Source organism: Mustelus asterias, chromosome 24, assembly GCF_964213995.1.
Source record: "Mustelus asterias chromosome 24, sMusAst1.hap1.1, whole genome shotgun sequence".
Taxonomy (NCBI): Eukaryota; Metazoa; Chordata; class Chondrichthyes; order Carcharhiniformes; family Triakidae; genus Mustelus; species Mustelus asterias.
This window is the reverse complement of record NC_135824.1, coordinates 54,714,447-54,722,974: the sequence shown is the minus strand read 5'-3', so window position 1 is coordinate 54,722,974 and position 8,528 is coordinate 54,714,447. Positions and strand designations below refer to the sequence as shown.

Genomic DNA, 8,528 nt, shown 5'->3' with positions numbered 1-8,528 from the left:
GCTGTATTGTTCTTTGTTCTTTGTTTGTTTGTTTCTCCCCTCCTGACCCATGTAAGCTTCTCCAACCCCAATTCTCAAAGGCTGGAACTTTAATAACCCTTGGATCCCAGACAAAGGAGTGTGGCCTCTTTGTCCAGGCAATGTGGAGATGTGGGAGTCATGTGATATAATCCCCCCCCCCCCCCCCCCCCCACCATTTTCCTAGTTGGTAGAACCTGTAATGTTGCTTTGTGGAGTGGCAGAACTCAGACTTTCCATCAACCACAGAGGAGAGCTCCGCACTGGTTTGAGTGCCAGGACCCCCATCGCCACTGTTACTATTGGAGCTACTGAACATCTAGAACATTGCAGCGTGCCTATTTAAAGTTTATTTATTAGTGTCACGAGTAGGCTTACATTAACACTGCAGTGAAGTTACTGTGAAAATCTCCTAGTCGCCGCATTCCAGCGCCTGTTAGGGTAACACTGAGGGAGAATTTAGCACCTAACCAGCACGTCTTTCAGACTGCGGGAGGAAACCGGAGCACCCGGAGGAAACCCACACAGACACGGGGAGAACGGGCAAACTCCCACACAGAGTGACCCAAGCTGGGAATCGAACCCAGGTCCCTGGTGCTGTGAGGCAGCAGTGCTAATCGCTGTGCCACCCTAAGGATGTTGGGGTGGGTATGGGGATATCGCGGGAGTTAATGCAACTGGAAAGGGGAGTTATCCAGCGACAGTTCAGACCTCTGTGAAGGACCATGCCATTAGACTTCAACACTGGTTACATGAAGCAATAACTCTGTTCCCTTTGGCTTCTAAATCTTTCTTTCTCTTGTTCACTTTGTGTGAAAAGGAAGCTACATTGTGACCTTCCTCAAGCGAGTGAGTGCTTGTAAATAAACTAACCCTCTGAGTTTACCTTATCGTAAGCTTGCTGTGGGGTTATTAATAGTAAAGAGATTTCCATAGCTGAGGGATTTGGAAAAGTTTCTCTGTCTTTAACATATTGCAGTGCCCAATAACTGCATACTTCTGGTGTCAGAATATATACGCGTTTTATGGGCTTTGCTATTCCATTTAATTCTCCATCTACCATGAAGACACTGACTCTCACTGGGGTACGGGTTCCACACACACCGACACTCACTGGGGTATGGGTTCCACACACACTGACTCTCACTGGGGTACGGGTTTCACACCTACTGACTCTCACTGGGGTACAGGTTTCACACACACTGACTCTCACTGGGGTACGGGTTCCACAAATACTGACTCCCACTGGGGTACGGGTCCCACACACACTGATTCTCACTGGGGTTCAGGTTCCAACACACACTGACTCTCACTGGGGTACAGTTCCACACACACTGACTCTCACTGGGGTACGGGTTCCACACACACTGACTCTCACTGGGGTACAGGTTCCACACGCACTGACTCTCACTGGGGTACGGGTCCCACACACTCTGACTCTCACTGGGGTATGGGTCCCACACACACTGATTCTCACTGGGGTTCAGGTTCCAACACACACTGACTCTCACTGGGGTACAGTTCCACACACACTGACTCTCACTGGGGTACGGGTTCCACACACACTGACTCTCACTGGGGTATGGGTTCCACACGCACTGACTCTCACTGGGGTACGGGTCCCACACACTCTGACTCTCACTGGGGTACGGGTCCCACACACTCTGACTCTCACTGGGTACGGTTCAACACACACTGACTCTCACTGGGGTACGAGTCCCACACACACTGACTCTCACTGGGGTACGGGTTCCACACACACTGACTCTCACTGGGGTACGGGTCCCACACACACTGACTGTCACTGGGGTACAGTTCCACACACACTGACTCTCACTGGGATCCGGGTTCCACACACACTGACTCTCACTGGGGTACGGGTCCCACACACACTGACTGTCACTGGGGTACAGTTCCACACACAGACTCTCACTGGGATCCGGGTTCCACACACACTGACTCTCACTGGGGTACGGATTCCACACACACTGACTCTCACTGGGGCACGGGTCCCACACACACTGACTCTCACTGGGGCACGGGTCCCACACACACTGACTCTCACTGGGGTACGGGTTCCACACATGCTCACCCCCTTGGGGCCTAGTTTCATAACCTCTCACTTTTCTCATCCCAGTCCGCCATCTTCAGCTATTTGACTGTGAAGGAATCACAGCTGAGGGTGTTATCAGCTGAGATCCGTAAACATGCATTATCCGGATGTTGCCACTAGATGGAGATTAAGTGCACTTTTATAGAATCATAGCAACCCTACAGTGCAGAAGGAGGCCATTCAGCCCATCGAGTCTGCAACGACAACAATCCTATCCAGGCCATCTTCCTGTGACCCCAACTATTTACCCTGCTAATCCTCCTGACTCTAAGGGGCAATTTATCATGGCCAACCCACCTAACCTGCACAGCTTTGGACTGTGGGAGGAAACCGGAGCACCCGGAGGAAACCCACGCAGACACAGGGAGAATGTGCAAACTCCACACAGACAGTGACCCAAGGCCGGATTTGAACCTGGGTCCCTGGTGCTGTGAGGCAGCAGTGCCGCCCACACTGTGGTCACTCTTCACCACAGTACCTGACATACTGTCCGGAATTAAATCTCAACTCTTTTCATCTTCCCACATTTGGCAGCATGGAAGCAGAATGATCTGCAGTTGTCTGTGTGGATTGGCCGAGCTATATTGCCCCTTGGTGTCCAAAGATGTGCAGATTAGGTGGATTGGCCATGCTAAGATGGGAGGAGCCCGCGATCAGTCTGGGTGGCAGGGGATGGGGGGGATAACGGGGCCAGTAATATTGTTGGGGGTGGGGCAATGTCTATAGGGACCAGGGGGAGGCATTATCCAGTCCGGGAGCGAAGTGGCAGGGGAGCCACATTCTATCACTTTTTTCTGCACATGCGCAGTTGGAGGCTCCGATTGGAGCTGCAGGATTTTGGGTGCGTTAAGCCCCACCCACAGGCTCCTGCAGCGCGATTCGGAATCGCTGATATTTTTTCAGGCAGAGTGTGTACGGGGGGGGGGCGCCTCAGAACGGGTCTAAAAGTCAGATCTGAAACACTCCCAGATTCAAGTCCAGCACTTAGAATCAAAATGGTAAAATAGGGCCTGAAGGGGAAATTTAGCATGGCCAATCCCCCTAACCTACACATCTTTGGACACTAAGGGGCAATTTAGCATGGCCAATCCACCCAATTTGCACATCTTTGGACACTAAGGGGCAATTTAGCACGGCCAATCCACCCAATTTGCACATCTTTGGACACTAAGGGGCAATTTAGCATGGTCAATCCACCTAACCTGCACATCTTTGGACACCAAGGGGCAATTTAGCATGGTCAATCCACCTAACCCACACATCTTTGGACACTAAGGGGCAATTTAGCATGGCCAATCCACCTAACCCGCACATCTTTGGACACTAAGGGGCAATTTAGCATGGCCAATCCACCCAATTTGCACATCTTTGGACACGAAGGGGCAATTTAGCATGGTCAATCCACCTAACCTGCACATCTTTGGACACCAAGGGGCAATTTAGCATGGCCAATCCACCTAACCCGCACACCTTTGGACACTAAGGGGCAATGTAGCATGGCCAATCCACCTAATTTGCACATCTTTGGACACTAAGGGGCAATTTAGCACGGCCAATCCACCTAACCCACACATCTTTGGACACTAAGGGGCAATTTAGCATGGCCAATCCACCTAACCCGCACATCTTTGGACACCACGGGGCAATTTAGCATGGTCAATCCACCTAACCTACACAGCTTTGGACACCAAGGGGCAATTAAGCATGGCCAATCCACCTAACCTGCACATCTTTGGACACTAAGGGGCAATTAAGCATGGCCAGTCCTCCTAACCTGCACATCTTTCGACACTTAGGGCCCTATCTGAATCGTGCTGCAGAAACCTGAGGGCGGGGCTTAACGCGCCCGAAACCCTGCAGCTCCGATCGGTGCGTCCAACTGCGCATGTGCAGAAAAATATGATAGAATGCTGCTCCCCAGCACATTGCTCCCGCGCCGGATAATGCCTCCCCCGGACCCCACAGACATTGCCCCAGCCCCTTATACCCCCACCCCTCCACCATCCAGATCGATCGTGCCCACCCTCCCTCCCCCCACCGATCTCAAGCAGAGAGTTGTCGGACGTTCGGCACTTACCTCCTCACTAACTGGAGCATCCAAATCGGACTTTTGTGGAGCATGTCTGTTTTGTGCCAATTCTGGATGGGTGAACGCGTTGGTAAAGGGGGAAATGTCGGTAAGCTTGGGCGTGCAGCCCATTCAGTCAATTTAAATGCATGAAAATGCATTTAAATGGCCGTCACACCCATTTCGGGCGCGGTCCCAATCGCGGCCATTCTCGGGCCTTGGTAAAGGGGGAACTGGCGCGGAGGCGGGCACAGATCACGCTACTCACCGCACGCCTGACTTGACCAAATTTTCACGCCCGAGAACGGGCACAACTTGATGGTGAAATCGGGCCCTAAGGGGCAATTTAGCATGGCCAATCCACCTAACCTGCACATCTTTGGGCTAAGAGGCAATTTAGCATGGCCAATCCACCTAACCTGCACATCTTTGGACACAAAGGGGCAATTTAGCATGGTCAATCCGCCTAACCTGCACATCTTTGGGCTAAGAGGCAATTTAGCACGGCCAATCCACCTAACCTGCACTCCTTTGGACACTAAGGGACAATTTAGCATGGCCAATCCACCTAACCTGCACATCTTTGGACACTAAGGGACAATTTAGCATGGCCAATCCACCTAACCTACACATCTTTGGACACTAAGGGACAATTTAGCATGGCCAATCCACCTAACCTGCACATCTTTGGACACAAAGGGGCAATTTAGCATGGCCAATCCCCCTAACCTGCACATCTTTGGACACTAAGAGGCAATTTAGCATGGCCAATCCACCTAACCCGCACATCTTTGGACACTAAGAGGCAATTTAGCACGGCCAATCCACCTAACCCGCACATCTTTGGGCTAAGAGACAATTTAGCACGGCCAATCCACCTAACCCGCACATCTTTGGGCTAAGAGACAATTTAGCATGGCCAATCCACCTAACCTGCACATCTTTGGACACTAAGGGGCAATTTAGCATGGCCAATCCACCTAACCCGCACATCTTTGGGCTAAGAGGCAATTTAGCATGGCCAATCCACCTAACCTGCACATCTTTGGACACAAAGGGACAATTTAGCATGGCCAATCCACCTAACCTGCACATCTTTGGACACTAAGAAGCAATTTAGCATGGCCAATCCACCTAACCTGCACATCTTTGGGCTAAGAGGCAATTTAGCATGGCCAATCCACCTAACCTACACATCTTTGGACACAAAGGGACAATTTAGCACGGCCAATCCACCTAACCTGCACATCTTTGGACTGTATGTGGAAACCGGAGCACCCGGAGGAAACCCACGCTGACACGGGGAGAACGTGAAGACTCCGCACAGACAGTGACCCGAGCCGGGAATCGAACCCAGGTCCCTGGCACCATGAGGCAGCAGTGCTAACCCACTGTGCCACTGTGCTGCCCTCCCCCCACCCCCCCCCACCACCCACCCCCCAGTCCCCAGTTAGACGAACCTGTGAATGGTGGAACAGGCCGGAGGGGCTGAGTGGCCTCCTCCCTTTACATCCCAAACCTTTCCCATCTGTTTTTGCTGTCTGATTCAAGGTACTTATTCGAATGAAGGAATTGCCAGTGGAGAACTGGACATGAAGTCTTTTGGCGAGAGTTTGAAATCTCGGCTGGCGTTAGTCTGTTCCCGAGTAGTTGAGTGCCAACCTGGGTGAAAAATTGTTTTAATTCCGCACTGACGGGATTGAAAAACGGGGGAGGAGAGGAAAGCTACTTGGGAGCAGTTTATGCTAAATAGCCTTGATAATCTTAAAGCCTTCAATCCACACTGAGATTTGCATGAGAGCTCGGTTATAAATAGGGCCATTGTGTCTGTAAACAGCAGAAAATCTCTATTCTAATGAAGCAGATGTCAGGGTCAATGTAGATTGTCTTGATAAAGGCGAGACCACCAGGCCTAAGCGATCACTCCAAAGGAACCTGGTAAACAGCGCAGAGACTACCCAGGGGTCATGCCAGCGAAGGTAATATGAAGTGTCAAACCGATATTACACCGGCAATCAGATAATGCTCCACTGGGATTGCGGCGTCTACAACTTAATCTGCTCCGCGCATTCCAAACCCGGATCCGAGCACCGCAGCCCAACTTAGCTCTTTCTCTTAAAGGGACCCTTCCCCGTACCCGAACTCACGCTCGGAGGAACACTGTCCTCACAACTGGGCTACCCCGGCGCGAGGAATGTGGTGATTTCAAAGTACATCTTCAACTGAATTAAAATGTAGAAACATAGAAATATAGAAGCAGGAGGAGGCCATTCATAGATTCACAGAATCCCTAGAGTGCAGAAGGAGGCCATTCGGCCCATCGGGTCTGCACTGACCACAATCCCAGCCAGGCCCTATTTCAGTAACCCCACATACTTACCCTAGCCAGTCCCCCTGACACCAAGTGGCAGTTTAGCATGGCCAATCATCCTAACCTGCACATCTTTGGACACTAAGGGGCAATTTAGCATGGCCAATCATCCCAACCTGCACATCTTTGGACACTAAGGGGCAATTTAGCACGGCCAATCATTCTAACCTGCACATCTTTGGACCGTGGCAGGAAACCGGAGCACCCGGAGGAAACCCACACAGACCTGGGGAGAATGTGCAAACTCCACACAGACAGTGACCCAAGCCGAGAATCGAACCCGGGTCCCTGGCGCTGTGAGGCAGCTGTGCTAACCATCGTGCTGCCCATTCACTTCGAGCCAGTTCCACCATTCGTTCTCCATTGAAATCCCGTGGAAATCCAATCTCTAGACCAGGGGGTGAAGAAATAGAGTGGGGCGGGGCCGGGGCCGGGGCGGGGGCGGGGGCGGGGGGTGTAGGGTGTGGGGGCGGGTGATTTTTAAAAAAAAGTTCTTGGCCAGAAAGAATTCTAAAAAGCTTACACAGGACAGTGCGCAGTGGTTAGCGCTGCTGCCTCACAGCGCCAGGGATTCAGGTTCAATTCCCGGCTTGGACGTTTACACATTCTCCCCGTGTCTGCGTGGGTTTCCTCCGGGTGCTCTGGTTTCCTCCCACAGTCTGAAAGACGTGCCGGTTGGGGTGCATTGACCCGAACAGGCGCCCGAATGTGGCGACTAGGGGATTTTCACAGTAACTTCATTGCAGCGTTAATGTTAGCCTACTAATAAATAAACTAAACATTCTGATCATGACTGATCATCCAACTCAATAACCTGATCCCACTTATCCCCCCATATGCTTTGATTTCCCTTCATCTCAATTTTTAAAAAATTCATCCCTGGGACATGGGCGTCGCCGGCTGGCCAGCATTTATTGCCCATCCCTAGTTGCCCTTGGAGGGCAGTTGAGAGTCAACCACATTGCTGTGGCTCTGGAGTCACATGTAGGCCAGACCGGGTAAGGATGGCAGATTTCCTTCCCTAAAGGACATTAGTGAACCAGATGGGTTTTCCCGACAATGTTTCATGGTCATCAGTAGATTCTTATTTCCAGATATTTTTTATTCAATTCAAATTCCACCAGCTCCCATGGCGGGATTCGAACCCGGGACCCCCAGAACATTAGCTGAGTTTCTGGATTAATAGTCTAGCGATAATACCACTAGGCCATCGCCTCCCCTAATTGCCTTTTGAACACATTCAGTGTTTTGGCCTCAACTATTTTCTGTGGTAGTGAAAAGCTGGCCACTCCTTGGGTGAAGAAATTTCTCCTCACCTCTGTCCTAACTGTGTACCCTGTAACCCCAGACTGTGACTCCTCGTACTGAACAGCCCCACCATTGGGAACATCCTTCCTGCATCAGTAGCATCGCTTCTTGGCCTTTTGGCTAAGATCAAGTGTAGTATCGGATCTGCACTTGGTTGAGGTCATTAGGTTACGCTGAGGCTTCATATGTTTCATATGAAGCAATTTTTAAAAGCGGCATCTCGGCCTTTTGGCTAAGATGCAAATGAGCTCAAGTCTTGGAGGAGGATCCTCCCCCTTCTCCAATCAGCTTGACTCATGTAGATCAGGCCCAGGACAGGGTGGTTTTGGTCGCTCGCCCTGTCTTGTCAGCCTGGATCTGAAATGTCTCAACTTGTTGAGACTCTGAATTGGATTTGATTTGATTGAATTGGAAAAGTATATTAATAAAATATATATATCCTGTATCAGGTGTAGCACGGTGGTGCAGTGGTTAGCACTGCTGCCTCACAACGCCAGGGACCCGGGTTTGATTCCAGCCTCGGGTCACTGTCTGTGCGGAGTCTGTCCATTCTCCCCGTGCCTGTGTGGGTTTCCTCCGGGTGCTCCGGTTTCCTCCCACAGTTTGAAAGACGTGCTGGTTAGGGTGCATTGGCCGTGCTAAATTCTCCC

At 51.1% G+C, this 8,528-nt stretch overlaps 1 pseudogene; it reads left to right on the top strand.

Annotated features, from left to right (window-relative positions):
• The first annotated feature begins 7,978 nt into the window (after positions 1 to 7,978).
• LOC144511568 (U2 spliceosomal RNA) lies at positions 7,979 to 8,108 on the top strand (annotated as a pseudogene).
• The last annotated feature ends 420 nt before the right edge of the window (positions 8,109 to 8,528 follow it).